Source organism: Desmodus rotundus, chromosome 1 (genome assembly GCF_022682495.2).
Source record: "Desmodus rotundus isolate HL8 chromosome 1, HLdesRot8A.1, whole genome shotgun sequence".
NCBI classification, from domain to species: domain Eukaryota; kingdom Metazoa; phylum Chordata; class Mammalia; order Chiroptera; family Phyllostomidae; genus Desmodus; species Desmodus rotundus.
This window is the reverse complement of record NC_071387.1, coordinates 146,016,289-146,037,051: the sequence shown is the minus strand read 5'-3', so window position 1 is coordinate 146,037,051 and position 20,763 is coordinate 146,016,289. Positions and strand designations below refer to the sequence as shown.

The window sequence follows — 20,763 nt, the reverse complement described above, 5'->3', positions numbered from 1 at the left end:
GTTTCTAAATACCTTTTTTTTTTACAACACCTTCTGATATAATGTATAGCCATACAGTTTTCTTTTATTTGTTGATGCCATCAATTATAAGATTTTCTCATTTTGACCCATCCTCCATTCCTGCAATAAACCTTATGTTGTTCATGATTTATTACTTTATTAGTTTGCTCATTTTTCAATATTCCACATGGAATTTTAAAAAAGATTTTATTTATATATTTTTAGAGAGAGGGGAAGGGAAGGAGAAAAGAGGGGGAGTGAAACGTCAATGTGTGGTTGCCTCTTGCATACCCCTTTGCAACCCAGGCATGTACCCTGACTGGGAATCGAACCGTCCACACTTTCGTTTGCAGGACGCTGCTCAATCCACTGAGCTACACCAGCCAGGACACACACAGAATTTTTTAATGAGAAACCAATATATATTTTAAAATTTTTATAGTATTTTAAAATAATGTTTTGAATTAAGTTTATGCTAAGTTTATAAAATGAGTTGGTAGGTTTCTCACCTTAATCGTATATGGTTTAGAATAGTTTGAATAATAATTTATCTATTCTTTAAAAGTCAGCTAGAATTCAGATTAGAAGATACCCTTTTAGAAAAAAGATTTTTAAGTATTTTGAAATTTTTTATGTGGTTAGATGTGTTTTCTTGTATCAATGTGATTAATAGTTCACCAGTAAATTATCCATTCCCTCTAGCTTTTCAAGTCTATTACTACAGAGTTGGATGTATTCTCTTATTTTAAAATTCACTTCCTAACCCAATCATGTTTTTTGTTTTGTCTTTTGTTCTCTTAATCAGGTTTTGTAGGGTTTCATCTATTTTATTGGTTTTTACCAAAAAAATTAACTTTTGGTGTACATATCCTTTCTACTATTTTGTTTTCTATTTCTGCATTTCTCTTTATTAATTATATCCTCTTATTTCCATTGGTTTGTTTTTGTTCTTTATTAACTATTCTCTAATTATTCCATTTTACTTTGGTGAGTTTTGTTTCCCCATCTTTAAGACAAAGTATATTATATTTAATACTTAGCATCTGTAATTCTCATAAAGCTTTGTTCAGTGGCAGCCACAAAAGATAAATGCATGTACGAATAAACAGAAACAGTGCTTTATCAGCCATAGAGAACAAAGAACAGAAAAGGAGGGCACAGATTCAGAGAATGTCCAAGATGACTTTCCCATTAAAAAAGTAGATGATGGATTTCTCTCATGGCTAAACATTTGAAAACTTATTATTCATAAGACACCATGCAAATATTATAAAGAGGTTTTGTGGGTTGGATTGTGTTCCTCAAAGAGATATGCTGAGTCACAGGTAGCTAATCCCTGGTCCCTGTGAACTTGGCCTTTTTTGGAAACAGAATCTTTGCAGATATAATCAAGTTAAGATGAGGTCTTACTGCATTAAGATAGGCCATAAAGAATACAGTCGCTAGTATTCTTCAAAGAAGGCCATGTGAAGAAATGGACACAGAGACAGCAAGAAAACATCATGGAGCAATGGAGGCAGAAAACCAAAAACTGCCAGCAGCCACCAGAAGTTAGGGAGGGAGGCATGGAAAATAATCTCCCTCAGCATCCTCAGAAGGCACCAACCGTGCTGGCACCTTGATTTCAGATGTTCCAGAACTGTGAAATAATAGATTTCTATAATTTTTTAATTTAATTGTTGTTCAAGTACCTTTGTCTCCATTTTACCCCCACCATTCCTCCACGCCCCAGCCATCCCCAGTCCCCACCCTTGATCCTATCCGTCTTTGGTGGAAGTGTCCTTCTTGGCCTTTTGGCTAAGATCAAGTGTAGTATCTATTCTTATCAGATTTCTATAATTTTAAGCCACCAGTCTGTGGCACTTTGTCATGACAGCCCTACAAAACTAAGAGGGGAGAAGATAAGTTGACATGTTCCTTGTTCTTAAGTATCTTATTATTTGGCAAAGTAATAATATTTCAATAGAAAGGGTAAATAGGATCAGTATACAAATACCTCAGATGATTATGTCCCACCTTCCATTCTCTTGGCTCACTTTAACTCTAGTCATTGCTGCATCAATCAGCTCAAAAGCAGATGTAAGATGAAAGGACATCAGCTGCACCAGGCATCTTGTGCTTTCTGTCTTAGGGCATCTATGACACCCTAGCATGGGTCCCCAGCATTTCTGCATGTACAAACTATAAACAAGTAAACACTTGATGGGGCAACACTTGACTAAAGGGGAATGGTTGTTAGTATATATGATTCTTTCTCTTGGGTGGGCACTTCTGTTTGGTTCCTCAGAAGGCCCTGGCAGACCAAGCCACAGCTGTCCAAAGTGATGGCCAACTTGAGAACAGAGGCTTATACTGGCTGTCCTTCATTATTATTTAACTCCTTCTAGGCCTCTACTCCTCTTCCTGGATCACTTCAGAAAGAATTTCACACAAGGCCTTGATTGGCTCAAGCTCTCACAGGAAACCCCAGGCTAAGATACAAATTACCTATAGTTCAAAGGCAAATATGGGTACAAAAGCACTTACAGAATGCTATGGCAGTCACACCTGGCTGAGAAAATTAAGGGAAGTTTTCAAAATGTAAAAGCCATTTAAGAAGGGAGGAGAGATAGCATGATGGAACACATGTAAATGTGAGAGGACAGTATTCCACAAGAAGGAACAAAATGATCAAAGCTCCAACTGGAAAAACGATGTCTATTTGGGAGAACAGACAACAGTGTAATTTAGCTGAAATACAGCATGGAGGAATCAAGGAAAAGCGGGAGGTCTGAGCATAAATACGACTGGAACCACAAGGTGGCTAGGTTACCTCACAGTGTAAGGAAGAAGAGGTGTGGATAGATAGCCACAAAAATGGTGTGATGACAAAGGTACAAGGCCATGTTGCTTTAACATTTCTCAGTTTCTATCACAGACTACATCAGAAGTAGCTCATAAACTGATGTCAATTAAGTGATTATATGACCAAGAATCTAAAAATAGCTAGTGGAAAATATATTTCAATACTCTTCAATATCTATCTCTTACCACCTTAGTGACCATTATATACTATAGTATAGTTTAAACAAATCTGGTAAATGAAAGTCTATACTTACCCAAAAGTCACACTCTTTTACAAAGTATAAGTAGCAAAAAAAATCCAACACTTCAGCTTAAAAAAAAAAAAGAAAGGAAAAAACCTATATGTATGACTACAGTAGAGAAGATAATGGCTCCACAAAATCTCCATGATCTAATCCCTGAATGTGTTAGTTTATATGGCTAAAGAAATTTTACGATGTGATTAATTGAGGTTCCTGATATGGGGAGATTTTCCTTATTATATACATGGACCTAATCTGATCACAGGGGTTGTGATAAGAAAAGGCAGGAGGGGTGGAGTCAGAGGAGAACATGTGACAAGAGAAGCAGAGGGTCAGAGTCAGAGAGAGGTTCAGTGTGCAGCTACCTGCACTGAAGATGGAGGAAGGGGCCGTGGGCCGAAGAGTGCAGGTGGCCTCTAGAAGCTGGGAAAAAGCAAGGAAATGGGTTCTCCCTTACAGCCTCTGGAGGAGGCACATCATTGCTACTACCTTAATTCTGGTCCAGTGAAAACCACTTCAGACTTCTGATCTCCAGGACTGTATGATAAGTTTGTGTTGTTTTAAACCACTGAAGTTTATGGTAATTTGTTACAATAGCAATAGGAAAAAAATGCCCTATGATCCAGTGATCTCTCTCCTATGGATAAATTCCAATGAAATCTTCTCATTGGTTCATGTAGTTATCTTAAAATATACCCATAATTTCTTTAACCCTACACCTTCAAAAGGTGGTGCTTAATTGATATCCTCTTGCGTTGCTGAATTTAGTTACTTCTAATAAAGAGAATATGATAGAAGTTACAGTGTGATCCAGTGATCTCTCTCCTATGGATAAATTCCAATGAAATCTTCTCATTGGTTCATGTAGTTATCTTAAAATATACCCATAATTTCTTTAACCCTACACCTTCAAAAGGTGGTGCTTAATTGATATCCTCTTGCGTTGCTGAATTTAGTTACTTCTAATAAAGAGAATATGATAGAAGTTACAGTGTGTTACTCCTGAGACTATGCCATAAATGGCCCCTTCCTTGCTCTTTCCCTCTATGATCACTGGAGGAAAGCAGCTGCCATGTCAGTAAGACACTCTGGCAGTCCGGTGGAGAGGCTCTGACAAGAAACTGAGGCCTCCTGCCAGTAACCAGGAGAAAAAACTGTGTAAGTCAGCCATCTGGGAAACGGATCCTCCAGTCTAGTCAAGCTTTCAGATGACTGTGGCCCTGGCTGACAGACAGCAACTTCATGAGAGATTCTGAGCCAGACCACTCAGCTAAGACATTCCTGAATTTCTGCACCATGGAAACTCTGAAATAATAAATATTTATTGTTTAAGCTACTAAGATTTGGGGTAATTTGTTATACAGTCATACCTCGGTACTTGTTGGCTTCAGAACTCGTCAAACTCTGTACTCGTCGCATTTTGACGAGAAAAAAAAGTTTCAGTACTTGTCAGTTTCGGCACTCGTCATGAGTTCCAGAACGAATTAACGATGAATACCGAGGTCCCACTGTATAATGATATATAAATAGTCTATAAGTAGTCATGTACAAGTGAACAGCACGGCACTGTTTATGGCATAAGAGATTTGACAAGAACCTAGAACCTTCACTAGAGGAATAGTGATAGATATTACAGAACACTACACAACAGAGTCAGCACCACAAACTAGGTGGTCATAAAGTAAAATAGATGTTAAAAACACTACTGAGTTCAAAATGGTGAAAAATTATGTAAATTAAAAACAAATTTGCAGGAACTATTATAAAGGACACATGGACAAAATCGGGGGGGATGGTGGGGGTGGGGGAGGGAGGTGGGTTCAGCTGGGGTGGGGGGAAGGGAAGGGGAGAAAAGGCATACAACTGTAATTGAATAACAATAAAAATTTAAAAAAAAGAAATAGATATGACATACTGAAAAAAAACAAAAACAAAAACATAAATTTGAGTACATATCCGTAAGAGGTGAAAGCAGGGACTCAACTCAAACAGCATGTTCACAGGCAGAATTATTCATAATAGCCAAAAGTTGGAAGCAACCCAAGTGTCTATTGACAGATAAACAGATAAACAATGCAACACACACACACACACACACACACAATGGGATATTATTCAGCCTGAAAGAGGAAGGAAATTCTGACACACACTACAACATAGATGAACTGAACATGTTATTCTAAGGTGAAATAAGCCAGTCACAAAAAGGCAAATATTGTATGATTCTTCTTATATGAGGTACTAGGGAAGTCAAATTCACAGACAGAGGAAGTAGAATGGTGGTGTGCCAGGGTCTAGAGGTACTGAAAAATAGAGTTACTGTTTACGGGTGGGGTTTTAGTTGGGGAAAATGAAAAAGTTCTCAGGACAAATGGTGGTACATTCACAACAATATGAATGTGCTTAATGACATAAGTACATATACAGTTTAATGGTTAAGATGGTAAATTTTATGTGTGTTTATTTTGCCACAATAAAAAACTCATTAAGTGTAAAAAAACCAGACATACAAAATGATGCCAAATATTTCACAAGAATTAACGCATATTTAAGAGCACATTTGAATGAGTGCTTGTAAGGGAAGTAGGAGTTCAGTATGGGAATAAAGGGGAGAATGCTTCCTTTTATGGACCGCTTATGTCATGATTTGATTTACAAAAACAATTTCTGAGACCGTATCTATTATGAGGTATAGGTGGCTCTATCTATTAGGTACAGGTGGCTTGAGATGCCACCTGTACCTAAATAGGAGCTGGGGTATCTTTCTAACAGTTGATCCCATAGAAATCAAGAACCACAGATTACTGACTATTAAAACTAGAAGATCTAGAAATCATTTCATCTAAACTTCTCATTTTACATTGAAGACACTTAATACTTCAAAAGTAATTTACTGTTCAGAATTATCCAGGATTCCTAGAAGAGTTCACAAGGCACAGTGTTTCAAAGAGCGAAACACTATATTCCTTTAAATTAGAAGATATTTTAGATGATACAAACTTTCAAATATCCCAGAAGCAGCCAAAGCAATCAGTGTTTAGCTAGCAAAACAAATAACATTTCACATTGTTCTATTATAAGGAAGGTCAAAATTAAAGAGAACATTTAACATGAAAAGATTGGTTAAATTATGTGAAATTAGTAACACTAAAAATAGAGAAAAATTGTAAAATAAAAACCCACAAAACAATTTATGCATAAAAGCACCAATAAACAGCCTTGATTCAGTTCATAGGCATACCTAAATAATTTTGAATTCCTTACTAGCTCAATTCTGGCCATATCAACTAACAATGAATACTTTCAAAGATCGCTAAAGCCAATAGCTCTGAATAATTTCAAAGATCGCTAAAGCCAATACTTCAGTCTTAGGTAGGTCATACTATTAGGGGAAAATAATCCAACTTTTCTTATTTTAGTTCTTTATTTTTTATTTAATTCTTAAAACTACCTCAAACTAATGCTGTTTTATTTATAAGTGTGCATATGATTAATAAGATGATCTGAAAAAAAGTATGTTAAGAATGTCATTACAAAAACTGCTGCCTCTCCATTTGTTTGGCTATCAGGTATTTTACAAAGCATTCTTATAGTGTAGTTAAAAACTCATAACCGAGTTAATATTTTTTTTCGTTTGACGATTTGTCAATGATTTATATTGTTGTTGAAGTAATTTGTTATATACTATTTCGTACGTTACTTAGTAAGAGACATTATTTAAAATAGTCATATAGAGTTAGAATTAAATAGGCTATTTAAGTTTCTTACATCCTACACAATAAATGACCTTGGATAAAATCACAACATACCTAATTAGAAGTACTCTAACATTTAAAATGGAAATAATATAACACCGAGCTGTTTAAATAGTAAAATGAGATAATATATGTAAAAATAAGAATCATAAACTCTGAAAGAGTATACTAATCAGGGTTCAAAGAATTGAATTGCATTTCATTTGGAATTTTAATGTGGCATCTTTAATTCTAGCTATAGTTTCCATCACATTTTAAAAAGAGATCTTAAGGCTATCAACCCTGTCATGCACGATAAATAATTCTTAAAGCAGAAATATTTTTTTAAAAGAATAAAATTGCTTTAATTTATCATTGAAAAGTTTATGGTCTTACTTACTCAAGACCAAGTCCTTATTATCTTAAAAAATACCACTGATGGGGTGGGGTGGAGGGAAGGGGAGAAAATGCAGACAATTGTAACTGAATAAAAATAAATAAATTAATTAAAAGTATTAAAAAAAAATACCACTGAAACAAAATCACAGGTTCTCTCCGGGCTTTCTGTTAGGGAAGCACCATTTAAGAGATACTGTCACTGATCCTGGAGGGCTTCACAAAGCCAGTGCCATCCATCCTGCTCAGGGAGTAGGGAGGTGTGGCAGGCTGGCCACCATAAATTGTTGTGGAGATAATCCATTTAAAGCCACATCAATCCCAAAACATGTTTTTAGACATTCAAGTAAAGCCAAAAAATATTTAAGCACAATGAAATCACGTTATATCAAGAGTATATCTTATGAGTATTCACTGAACAGAAATACATCTAGAAGAAAAGCCATGGTGCCTTAATTTAGAATATTTGCCAGTAGACTTTATTCAATGATATCGAAAAGTGACCAAAGAGTAATAGAAAATTATTTAATAAAAACAGATCTTAAGTATTAATCCTATGAAAAATTTATCACTATAATTTTTCACAAAGAAATTGACATAATAAAGTGATTTACCCTTCAATAACCTGATTAAAGACATAAAGGTATACTAACAAAGGAAAAGATCCATTGTTCATACATAATTTAAGATTTTCTATAAGATTTATGTTTAAGCATAGAATTTGAGCATGTCTTTTGAGATATAGAATCAAAGTGTCTGGTACATTCCACGGTGAAAACATTCATAGCTTCATATTTTTCCTACTTAAAAAAAAATCAAATAATTTTTTCTGCTATTCAGGTTGCAATGATAAACTATGGCTTCTTGTAATGGACTTCTACCACCAGCACTGCTGCATGGTTTCTTATTCCGCTGCAGTTGTCTCTTCAGCCTAACAGGAAGAAAAGCACTGCTGCAGTCATCTGCAAAAGCCACTACCACTGTGCCTTGCAACTAACAAAGACGCTGGTGTCTTTCTGCCGCCCTATTCATAAGAAGTTAGTTCATTTAGATGATGTGCAAAAGCATGCACTTCTGGTGACCAAAATTTCACCACTCAACCAAAACCATCCTCAAGCTCTGCAATACCTGCCTCCTCTTCTTCCTCTACTCCTAAGTAGCCCTTTCCACTAGTTCACACCAGCCATCAGCAGCAGCTTTGTATCCCCCTCTTTTGGCTACCACTGCATGTGTCCCCAGAAAAGAAGCCTTTCAATGGGTTAGAGCTTTTGCTCTCGGTCATGAATATGCTCCATTCTTTGTTGTCCTCTACCCGTTTCCTTAGATACTGTTATTCCACTCTACTTTGTCAACAGGCATTATAAAAACAAAAACAACCTTTTAGCTTCAAAAATAGCTCTTTCTCACCAGGCTCCCCTTAACACTCCGACCCCTCCCCCCTTCTTCCTCTTCTGTCAAAAACCCAGGATCAGAAACACAGGAAATCCATCTCCTGTGCTGCAGTAGAAGGGGGGAGGGAGGGAGACGCCCCTGCCTCCACATTTGGCATGTGGCAGTGAACCCTGTGCCAAAGAAAAACCACCAGTTTTCAGACAGTACGAGGAAAAATAGTCTCCCCTTCCCTCTGCAGCAAGCCGGGCCATTGTGGCTCCAGCACCTACCCCATTTCCGAGCCCGGCAGCACCTCCATTCCGTCTCCAGTGACACCGAGGCGGGTTGCGCCAATATAGCCACATGTCGGTCACGTGTACCCGTGCCCAGCCAATCGGAGGGTCGCCGAGGGGAACGGGGAGCGCCCTGGTCCGCATCCAGAGGATTACACAGCTGCTTCACGCTCCGCTTCCCGACCCCGCAGCTCGCACTCCGCACTGGGCAACAAGACACAGGGTCCCGCCCTGCCGCACACGCAACTGAGCCCTAACTTGCACTAAAGCTTGGGGGTAATGCCCTCAGCACCCCAACCCCCAGGCAACCCACCTAAGCTTCAGGAAGCTGACGAGCATAATAGGATGGGGTGGGAGAGGTCCACATGGTGGAAACATTAGCGTGAGATGCTGGAGGCTGGGGGGTAATAAATTATATCTCATTCGCTAATTTTTACATGGTTGCAGCATAGATAAAAAGAATGTATTACAGCAAAAAAAAATACATTAAAAACAACTGATTTGCTAGGTAACTCACTCGAACTATGTTTGAATTAAAAATACAGTTGCCAGAAAAGCTATGATGGCAGCATAGCCGAATCATGGAGTCACTGTCTGGGTGGAATCTTTGCTACTGCCACTTACTAGTGATTCAGTCAGTTACAGGCTCAGTGCTTCAACTTCCTCTGTAAAAACAGGAGAAGTATGGAATAGAGGACTATATATGAAGCAGTATTTAGAGTAGTCCCTGACACAAGTATGTAGGTGCTGTTGGCTACAATGAATCTGAAACTTAAATTTAGTATTTTAATGCAAATTCTACATTTCATTTAAGTCTAACCAAGTAAATCTTAAATTGCTAATTTTTATGAATTAGACAAAATCCAAATTTCCAAAAATTTAAAGTGGATTTAAGTTCTGGTTTAAACACGAGGAAAATCAGTTTCCATGATCTATTTCAAATTTAAATGGATACTTAACTTCAGGTCTTTAAATGAAGTATATTAACTATAATCTTTTCTTAATTTTTAAAATTAATAGCATGAAAAGGAGCAAGCTATTAAACAGCTGAGGATGAAAAAGGGGTCACAAGCTCAGGGAGGCCTGCATGGTGGTCCTTACAAACTCAGCAACCAAAAGTAACCACATAGGATGGTCTGAACGTAAAAGTTCCTACTGAAAGCAGTTCATTGCCGGTAGTCTCATCCTAGGCCTACAGTTTCCTTGACAAAGCTCAATCTTTGCCGTAAGTGAGCCTATATTTTTGGGTTTTGTGGGGGGGTTTTGCATCTAAGATGATATACCTTTGAAAGGTCAAAGTACTCTTTTCCAGACCTCTCACATCATAACCACCAGAATGTGAGGGCACAGAACCCCTCATTGTCATCTTCCTCCTTTCAATACCACCTCTTAGTGCTGTAAATATTAATTATTAACTATCCTGTACCATCAATGTAAAAGATGTGTTTCTCTATTTTGCCTTTTTATCCTATCCCAGACATTCCCGCCAGCTCCCTGCACCTGCTTTGCTTTTGCCAGCCCCCTTAATCTACCACCAGTGGATTTCATGTAACTCTCCTGATATTTCCTTTTATTCTCCTGTATAAAATAAGTTGCCAAACTGCCTTTCTATGCAAAACATTTCCTCAATCCACTGAGATTTTGCTTATCTGCAATTATCACCAGTTTGGCTCTAACAAACTCATAAAAATTCTTTACAGGTCTGGATGTTTCATATGCTGACACAGTATATTTGGAGCAATTCAAATTTATTAAAATTTTGTTTAATTAGGAAAGTAATAGACATACAGCATACTGCTCATAGGTATAAATACAACAGACGTATACATAGTGGTTATCCTTGGAAGGTAGAGTTATGGAGTGATTTGTTTTTCCATTGTTTTTGAATATTTTTTCTTTGTCTCCATATGATAATGCCTGACATATAGTAAAACTCCCTAAGTATTTGTTGCATTAGCAAATGAACTGACCACATATTACAGTAATTAGAAAAATTATACATTAAGTGTTAAAAAATGTTGAGACACAATTTTCCTTCATGTTTGAAATAAAGGAAACATGTATATCAATTTGGTTCTATCTTAAATATATCCCATTAGTCAGGATGACTTAGTTTTACAAAAGGCTTTCAAGATACTGTTACTCAAAGTGCATGATTCATTAAACAGGACTAAATTATTTATATAGTCATTGACTGTTTGTGACAAATTCAGACAATTTCTCATAAAGCCTAGAAAAAGTACCCTTCAAAACAAAGAATACATTATAGAAGTTCCTAAAAATAGCTTCTTAGTACCCTAAGAAACAACTCTTACTCTTGAATCAGCCTATGATTCAAGCTATTATTTAGTAAACCAGCCTGTAGCCAAGATATTTGTCTACGTTTTCACTACATTTATTGTAGAACTTAGTGAGTCAAATGACAAAATTTTGAAGAAACCTATGACTATTACATTTCATTAATCACTATAATTAAAATCTAAAAGTAAGTCAATCTAAAAACTTTACATTTTACAATGCTGCCAACTGAATTATTCAGTAAGATTTTCAAACTGGTTTCCTCAGGGATTCCGCAAAGCTTTGATTGAATTTTTACTTTTAAAATATACTTAGATATTTTTAAAACTTTAATTAAAAATATATACAGTCAAAATGTATTGGGCCAAATTCGAACCCAACAAACATCACTGGAGCATTAATTTGTGCTACTAGGTTTCTGCATATCTCAGAATAAATCTCCTGTCATCCCTATTTAATTAAAAAGATTGTATTATCATATATACTACATATACAGTAAGATTAAAAATACTTTCTGATCAAAATTAAATACAGAAATAAATTATAAGACAGTGTGGACAAACATGCCCCTGACTTCAAATATTTGTGGTTCATTATGATCAGCTTGACTTTTTTTAGCATATGTTCATAAGTAAATGTGTAAATATGAACACACAGCCCACCTTAAAAAACAACTTCTGGCCCTGACTGGTGCAGCTCAGTGGATTAAGCATGGGCTGCGAACCAAAGGGTCACCAGTATAATTCCCAGTCAGGGCACACGCCTGGGTTGTGGGCCAGGTCCCCAGTAAGGGTGCTCAAGAGGCAACCACACACTGATATTTCTCTCCCTCTCTTTCTCCTTCTCTTCCCCTCTGTATAAAAATGAATAAATAAAATCCTAAAAAAAAAACCACCCTAAAACTTCTGAACTTTCTGTAGCTTAAAAAGTTTAATGGCTCACTTAGCATAATGCTCTTAAAAAAAAATGTTTAATGGCTAAATAGGGGTTAACGGGATTCTCAATGTCTTAAATCTCACATTCGTTTTAATATAGACATGTTTGACCTACTTTAAGAAAATTTTAAAAACTGAGAGGAATGTGAGTAACAATAGTAACTAGTATAAAGTGAGTTAAAATTAGTGCTCCTTTCATTTGTCTTATATCTTGTGCTTTGTCAATACTTACTTAACTCTTTACTGTATAGCTCAGATATAGGATAGATTTATGCCTACAAAGAGACCAACAAAAATTTTCTTTAAAAATAATAATTATGCATTGAAAAAAACACATGCTAATGTAAATCCTAGTTCTCCAGGAGCTAAGTCATCAAATAAAGCTCAGATTCACTTACAAAGCTTCTAGTCTGTAGAGTTATTCTGGGTTATGGTATGATGAAAAAGCTTAAGAGCATAAAATGGGTCAGACTTCCAGGGCCAAATTGGTTGGGAAGACCAGTAGTCCCATCTTTTCTATATTTCTCATGGGAAATGGGAAAGAGCTGAAATGTTGCAATGACAACGGGATTTTTCGGGATGTATGAACTAAATGGGAGGTATACTCAAATCTGCAAACGAGATTTACCAGTGTGTTCTGTGTTACCTCCAGGGTCAAAAGTTACTCATAAGAATTATTTCTAGCACCAATAATAGAATCTTAATCATTTTCCCTCCAATCAGCAAACATCAAAATAGTTTTTTACACCCCTGCTCAAGAACATTTCATAGCTTTCCACTGCTGGACAATGGAATTGAGATAGGCTGGAGTTTAACAATGGAGGGCCTGAATGACATGCCTATTAGTCTTCGTGCATGTACTAAGCTTCCTATGGCTGCCATAACAACTTACCACAACTTTAGTGGTTTAAAACAACAAAATTTACTGCCTTACAGTTTTCTCACTCAGAAGTCCAAAATAGGTCTTTGTAAGCTAAAATCAAGGTATCTAAAGGGTTGCATACCTTTCTGGAGCCTCTAAGGAAGAATCTGTTTTCTAGCCCTTCCCAGCTTCTAGATATTGACTACATTCCTTGGTTAAAAACCTTCTTCCTCCAACTGCCAAAGCTTTGTTAGCAAGGGTGAACTGAGTCCTCAATTTGCAGCACTCTGACCTTGCTTCTACCATCATTATCTCTTTCTTTGACTCTTCATTCTTCTGCTTTCCTACTCCACTTTCAAAGAATCACTTTAAAGAAGGTTACATTGATGCACCTCAACAATCCAAGATAATCTCCCTATTTTCAGTTTACCTCATTAACAACCTTAATTTCATCTTCAACCTGAATTCCCCTTTGCTATATAATCTAACACATTCACAGGCTCTGGGGATTAGGAAATGGTCATCCCTGGGGAGCCATTATTCTGCCCACCTCACTACAGCTTTATCTTCAACTGATTTAGTACTTGCGTCTTAATAATGTCCAATCAAACTAAACAATTAGTCATTTCTAAAACTCCTCTTAAATTTAAGAGCTTTCTGACTTTACTCTAATGTGATCCTAGAGCAAATTGAGTCCTAGAACAAATTAAGCCTGAAATATCACTAAAGGCAAAAATGACAAAACGGAATCCTACTTTGGGCACATAATGAGAAGGCAGAGTTCTTTGGAAAAAGACAATAATGCTGGAAAACCATTGCTGGCAAAAATGCTGGCAGCAGGAAAGAGGAAGACCAAACATGAGACGGACTGACTTCATTAAAGAAGCCATAGGTCTGAGTCTACTTGAGCTGGGCAGGGCTGTTGAGGACAGGACATTGTGAACATCACTCATTCACAGGGTCACCAGGAGTCAGAGCCAACTCAACAAGCACATAAAATACACATTAATGTCATAGGGTAGAAGGCTCCAGCATACGGAAAGAAAAGACTTAGGTTCAAAGTTCTGAATCTTTCATTTTGTAGCTCTATGACTCCAGATATGTCACCTAACTATTTAAGACTTGGCTACTCTTTCATCTGTAAAATGAGAATAACTATCTAGTAGCTTATTTTATTTACAAGGATTAAATCTGTCGTGAACTATAATTATAAAATATTAAATATTTTTTTAAAGTAACATATTATTAATTGCTCTGTTGATCCAAATCAAGGTTCAGCTTAAACACACATTTCCATGAAGTAATCTACCATCACACCTAGCATCAACTCACTGTTTTCCTTCCCTTGTTCCCACCACCATTCTGTATCTCCTTCCCCATTCCTGGCTATGAGAATATTGAGGGAAGAATCACATTTAATTTTATCTTGAATTTCTCATGGTGCATGTCATAATACTGTGTACATAATGGGTGTTCATCAAATATTAGTTTGGGAATGACAAAATTAATATCCAAAGGACATCCAAAGGGCATCCAATAAAGATACCCTCAGGAAATAATAGCAGAGCAAATACTGAATAATGAATTTGATAGCAAAATATAACTTTTGACAGAGGAAATGAAATGCTTTAAATAAAAACCCTGGACCCTATAGGTGAAAAAAAATGCAACACAGCCTTGGGACCAAGTTTCTGAGATTATATAGCTGCACAGTAGTATTATTTTATGAGCTTGAGGAGTTTTTTTAAAAGACCATTAAGTCAGAATCTCTGAGGATGAGACCCAGGCATTGGTATATGCTGCTAGGATTGAGAAGCATTAAGCACCATATATAATAAACAATGAGGAAAGGACAGCCTCTTCAATAAATGGTGATGGGACACTGGACAGGCACATGCAAACAAATGAAACTAGGCCCCTAGCTTACATGACGCACGAAAATCAACTCAAAATAGATTAAAGACCTAAATTTAAGACCTGAAATCGTAAAACTCCTAGAAGAAAACATAGTGGGTAGCCTCCTTGACACTGATATTGGCAATGATTTTTTGGATTTGACACCAAAACAAAGGTAGCAAAAGCAACAATAAACAAGTGGGACTACATCAAGACAAATAGCTTCTGCACAGCAAAAGAAACCATTAACAAAATGAAAGCCAACTTACTGAATGGGAGAAAGTATCTGCAAGCCATACGTCTGCTGAGGAGTCCATACAATATATAAAGAACTCACTTAACTCAATAGACAAAATTTTTTTAAAAAATCCGGTTTAAAAGTGGGCAGAGGAACTGAATAGACATTTTTCCAAAGACATCCAAATGGCCAATATGTACACAAAAAGGTGCTCAACAACACTATCAGGTAAATGCACATCAAAACCACAATGATAAATGGCTGTCATCAAAAAGACAAGAGATAACAAGTATTGGAGACAACATGGTAAAAAGGGAACCCTTGTGCACTGCTGGTGGAGATGTAATTGGTGCAGCAACTATGGAAAACAATATGGAGGTTCCTCAAAAAATTGAAAATAGAAGTACCACATGATCCAAAACTTCTACTTCTTGGAATATGGAAGAAGTTTCTGAATCCCATGTTCATTGCAGTATTATTCATAATAACCCTGAGAAAAAAGGGAACCCTATCATTTGCAATAACATGGTTGGACCTTGAGGGCATTACATTAAGTAAAATAAGCCAGACAGAGGAAGACAAATACTGCATAGCATCACTTACATATGGAATCTAAATAAAAAGTCAACTTAAACAAACAAAAATAATGTCACAGAAGATAATTATACTGGGTTGGCCAAAAAGTTCATTTGTTTTTTTCTAGGAGATGGCTCTAGTAGTGCTTAGTTGTCCTTAACTTCATTTGAAACAATTTTGTTAGCTTGTATTGTGACAGCTATCATTTCAGCTTTCATTAAAAAAAAAAATTCTTATCAAAATTGGTTAATTTTTATGTAGCCATTTTAATTTGAAGATGGAAAAATAAACAACACTTTTGGCATATTATGCTTTATTACTTCAAGAAAGGTAAAAAACACAACTAAAATTTAAAAAAAAGATTTGTGCACTGTATGGAGAAGATGCTGTGACTGATCAAATGTGTCAAAAGTGGTTTGCAAAGTTCTGTGCTGGAGATTTCTCACTGTGGAAATGCTCCGCTGTCGGGTAGACCAGTTCAAGTTGATAGCGATCAAATAGAGACATTAATTGAGAACTATCATCATTATACCACATGGGAGGTAGAGGACATATTCAAAATATCCAAATCAATAAAGTTATTGGTGAAATGAAAAATGTGTCTTTTATTTTATGTAAAAAACCATAGGGACTTTTTTGTTAACCAGTATGATAATTATATAATTCATGTAATATTAGCTGAAAATGCAGAATATATGTATAATGATACTAAATAGCTTGCTTTTTGAAAATGAATTATATACGGGCACAGAGGAGGCCAGAAAGAGATAACCAAAATATCAAGTATACACTCTGGGTGTGGAATTATAGAAATGTAACCTTTTCTGAATTTTATAAAATTTCCACAAACTAATACACATTATTTCTGTATTTTTTTCAAATGTTAAGTCCTTCTAATTTGGACACAATTTGAAATCACATTTGAACAAGACAGAAATTAACATTTATTTCTAATCTAACCTGTGGCCAAAGGCAAATTCAGATTTTGTGGGTGCCAGGAGCATATAAAAATTGTAGGGGAGTCTTCTTTAAGGAAAATTAATCAAAATTGCTAGGGCTTCTGCAAAAGGACCTAGGAAAGGCCCATGCAATAAGGTGCATTAAACTTCATTAGTTTCATGATAAATCTCCTAAACCAGTAGCAGAGATTATGTTAGGCAAGTATATATAATATCATCTAACCCTAATTAAACTTCTGTAGAGATTTATAAGAAAAAGATTACTATTCATACACACGAAGAATCAACACTAAATAAAATTTAAAACTCAGCCAATCCACACGACAGTGAAGTGGCGGTCTGACTCCTAAACCAAGGTTGATCAAACTGCCTCACCCTCCAGGTCTCATGAGCACCTCCCTACACTAAGTCAGCATGAAGTATGTTATCTCCCAAAGCAGCTTGACTTCTTCAGAGCCTCTTGCCTCAAAAACTTATTTGCTCATTTCTGGTCAAAATGAAGGCATAGGTAGACACACTTCACTTCCTCGCTCAACCACAAAAAGAATTATAACTAAATCTCAAAACAAATAACACCAAAAACTGTCAGAAAATCAAACTGTATGGAAGTCCCACAACCAAGGATTTAAAGAAGCCACATTCAACCAGACAGGTAGGAGGCACAGAGACACAGAGATAGAGGGAAGGGGCGGTGGCAGCTGCAGAATGGGCATAGGTGGTCCCACATTCACCTGTGATGGATAAAAACTGGGAGACATGCCTTGGGAGCAAGTGATCCCAGTCCAAGGCCAGATTACACAGTCCAGGGTTCCATTGCTGGGAAGATAAATCCCCATAACTTCTGGCTGTAAAAACTAGTGGGGGTTGGGGAGGCAGAGGAAACTGCTAGATTTTCAGGAAACTATGCTAAAAGGGCCCACGCTGTCTTAAAACATACAAAAACCCATCCACTCTGGGACTCAGCACCAGGGCAACAGCTGGAAGGGCGGCAGTTACATATGGGGAGTGGGTGAAGTGACTGGAAATGGGGCAAGTGCCAGGCAAATCCCCAGGAGTCAGGCAGTGGCACAGTCCCCTCCCCGGGCCCTCTCCCCACACAGAGCCACAAAGCAGTGAAGCAGGTTGCCTACCCTGGCGATTAACTAAGGCTCCGCCCCACACAATTTACAGGTGCCTTTTACAGTGAGTCAAAGCAGCTCTACCTAATACACAGAAACAAAAACAGGAAGGCTGCCAAATTGAAGAGACAAAGAAATATGGCCCAAATGAAAGAACAGAACAAAATCCCAGAAAAAGAACTAAATGAAATGGAGACAGCCAACCTATCAGATGCAGAGTTCAAAACACTGGTGATCAAGATACTCAACAACTCACTGGATACAGCAACAAGATAAAGGAAGAAAAGAGGGTTACACTAAGTGAAATAAAGAAAAATTTATAGGGAACCAACAGTGAAGGAAAGGAAGCCAGGATTCAAATCAACGATTTGGAACATAAGGAAGAAATAAACATTCAACCAGAAAAGAAACAAGAAATAAGAATTCAAAAAAACAAGGATAGTATAAGAAGACTCTGGGACATCTCAAAATATGCTAACACCCGAATCATAAGAATGCCAGAAAGAGAAGAGGAAGAGCAAGAAACTGAAAACTTATTTGAAAAAATAATGAAAGAAAACTTCCCTATTTGGCAAAGGAAATAGATAATACAAGTCCAGAAAGCACAGAGAGTCCCAAACAAGTTGAACCCAAAGAGGACCACACCAAGACACGTCATAATTAAAATGCTAAATATTAAAGATAAAGAGAGAATCTTAAAAGCAGCAAGAGAAAAGCAGAGACATACCTACAAAGGAGATCCCATAAGACTCTCAGCTGATTTCTCAAAAGAAACTTTCCAGGCAAGAAGGAACTGGAAAGAAGTATTCAAAGTAATTAAAACCAAGGATCAACAACCAAGATTACTCTATCCAGCAAAGCTATCATTTAGAATGAAAGGGCAGATAAAGTGCTTCCCAGATAAGATCAAGTTAAAGGAGTTCATCATCACCAAACCCTTATTATATGAAACGTTAAAAGGACTTATCTAAGAAAAAGATGACCAAAACTATGAGCAGTAAAATGAAAACAAACTCACAACTATCGACAACTGAATCTAAAAACAAAACAAAACTAAAAAACAAACTAAGCAAACAACTAGAACAGGAACAGAATCATAGGTGTGGAGATCATTTAGAGGGTTATCAGCTGGGAAGGGGGAAGGGGAGAATAGAGGAAGAGATGCAGGGATTGAGAAGCATAATTGGTAGGTACAAAGTAGGCAGGGAGATGTTAAGAATAGCATAGGAAATGGAGAAACCAAAGAACTTATATGTACGACACATGGACATGAACTATTGGGGGGATTGCTGGAGGGAATGGGGGTACTGGGAGGAAGGGGACAAAGGGGGGAAAACAGGAACAACTGTAAAAACTTTTAATCAATAAAATATACTTTAAAAGAAGTTATTGTTCATTACCATCATCCTGATGATTACAGCTGTAGAGGTAGATGCTCAATAAATACGTATTGAATGAATGCATTATTAATAATCAGAATAAGCGAAAACAAGAAAACTCAAACACCTCTCAAATGTCTATTTGAAATCCACAATAAATACCCTTTACCCAGAAATTTTTATCAGTGAAAAACCACGGATCTCTCTGGAACATATCTACAACAAAATCCCTTTAAATGCAGGAGACACTTTTAATTTAGCTAAAAAACGAAAGGGAAGCAGACTTTGGAGCTGTGGCAAATACAAGGTAATGTCTGGTAGTAGACACATCAGTAAAGGCAAAAGAAATAAGAAAAATTGTGAATGACTCAATAATGGCTAATCTATCGGAGTTAATTCTGCTTTACTGCTCCTGTATGTTAAATATGTTAAATATATATTAGGTTAAACACGTCCTGGTGTTACTGTAGTGAATACACTACATTACAGAGTAAAAAGGACTTGGCAGACGTAATTAAGGTTATCAATTGGCTGACTTTAAAATAGGCAGATTATATGAGTGTATAAGAGACCATTCTGCATGGCGTGGGCCCAGCTACCACTCAGAAAGGCCAATGGAAAGTGAGTTCTGGCACAGGACCCACACCCATGGATAGGTTCTCCTGTGGGGAATCAGGCCTGATTGTATCTAGACTGCTTTGAGACTTGCTTTTTGCTAAAACTCCCTCACCCTGAATTGAGGCAGCAAACATTTACTGCATATCTTTAAAGTAACTTCCTAAAATCTATGCTAACCTTAGAAGGATGAGTGTAACCAGTTCAACCACTTTTCCCTTTACATTTGCAAATATCCTTCTTTTTTGATGTATTTAGCAACATCCTCTCCTTTGTTTTCTGTAAAAGGTAACCACCTAAAGCGAACCTGTGCATAATAAATGAGGACCATCCTCAATGTAATGTGCCCAGAAAAGCAATAAAAGCCTGTCAAGGCAAGGGTCGGGGAGCTCTTCTCTTGAGAGAGTGGCCATGCAGTCCCTTTTCCTCCAAAAGGACTTGGCAGTCCCTATGAATTTGTCTCGTCTCAGCCACAACGTTGCGGACACTGCAGGCCAGTGTCCACATCATGGGTGCACCCAAATGAGTCCTTAAAATTTTCAAATCATTCACTGGCTTTCCAATGGAATTAGAATAAATTTCCTTAGGCCCTATAGCTCAGGGGTCAGAGCACTGGTCTTGCCCAGTAAATTTCCTTATCTTGGTTTACAAGACTCTGCATAATCTAGCTCCTGCTCTCACTCCCATTCTCCTCCCCCGCCTCTCCCTCTCTTACCTCTTTCTTATAATCATGTCTATTCACTGCCTTTCCTTCAGCCTAAGGACTCTGCTCCCAAATCTTCAAATGACTGCTCCTTCCTATAGTTCAGGTCTTGGCGTTCACATTACATGTTCAAAGAGAACTTGCATGATCGCTATTTACACTGGTACCATCCTTACATTCTTAAACTTTTCCATCACATTGTGCTTGTTTTGTTGTAGAATCATTTAGGATCTGAAAGGCTCTATCTATGCATCTATCTATTTAGTTTTCTGTCTCCCTCATCACTGTTTCCTAAATTGGAATA

At 37.0% G+C, this 20,763-nt stretch overlaps 1 protein-coding gene and 1 pseudogene across 16 annotated transcripts in view; one reads left to right on the top strand and one right to left on the bottom strand.

The window, feature by feature from the left end:
* Positions 1-20,763, bottom strand: part of APC (APC regulator of WNT signaling pathway) — a 159,382-nt gene that overhangs the window by 101,586 nt on the left and 37,033 nt on the right. The window contains exon 2 of one of the 16 annotated variants that reach the window (XM_045197670.2): positions 4,457-4,594. The exons of 13 other annotated variants lie outside the window; for them this stretch is intronic. The gene's annotated coding sequence lies outside the window, so the exon portion shown is untranslated. Of the gene's footprint in view, positions 1-4,456; positions 4,595-8,877; positions 8,899-20,763 lie in introns of those variants that run through there. 2 more of the 16 variants (XM_045197671.2, XM_045197676.2) reach the window with 2 other exon arrangements.
* LOC112307247 (U2 spliceosomal RNA) lies at positions 1,778-1,934 on the top strand (annotated as a pseudogene).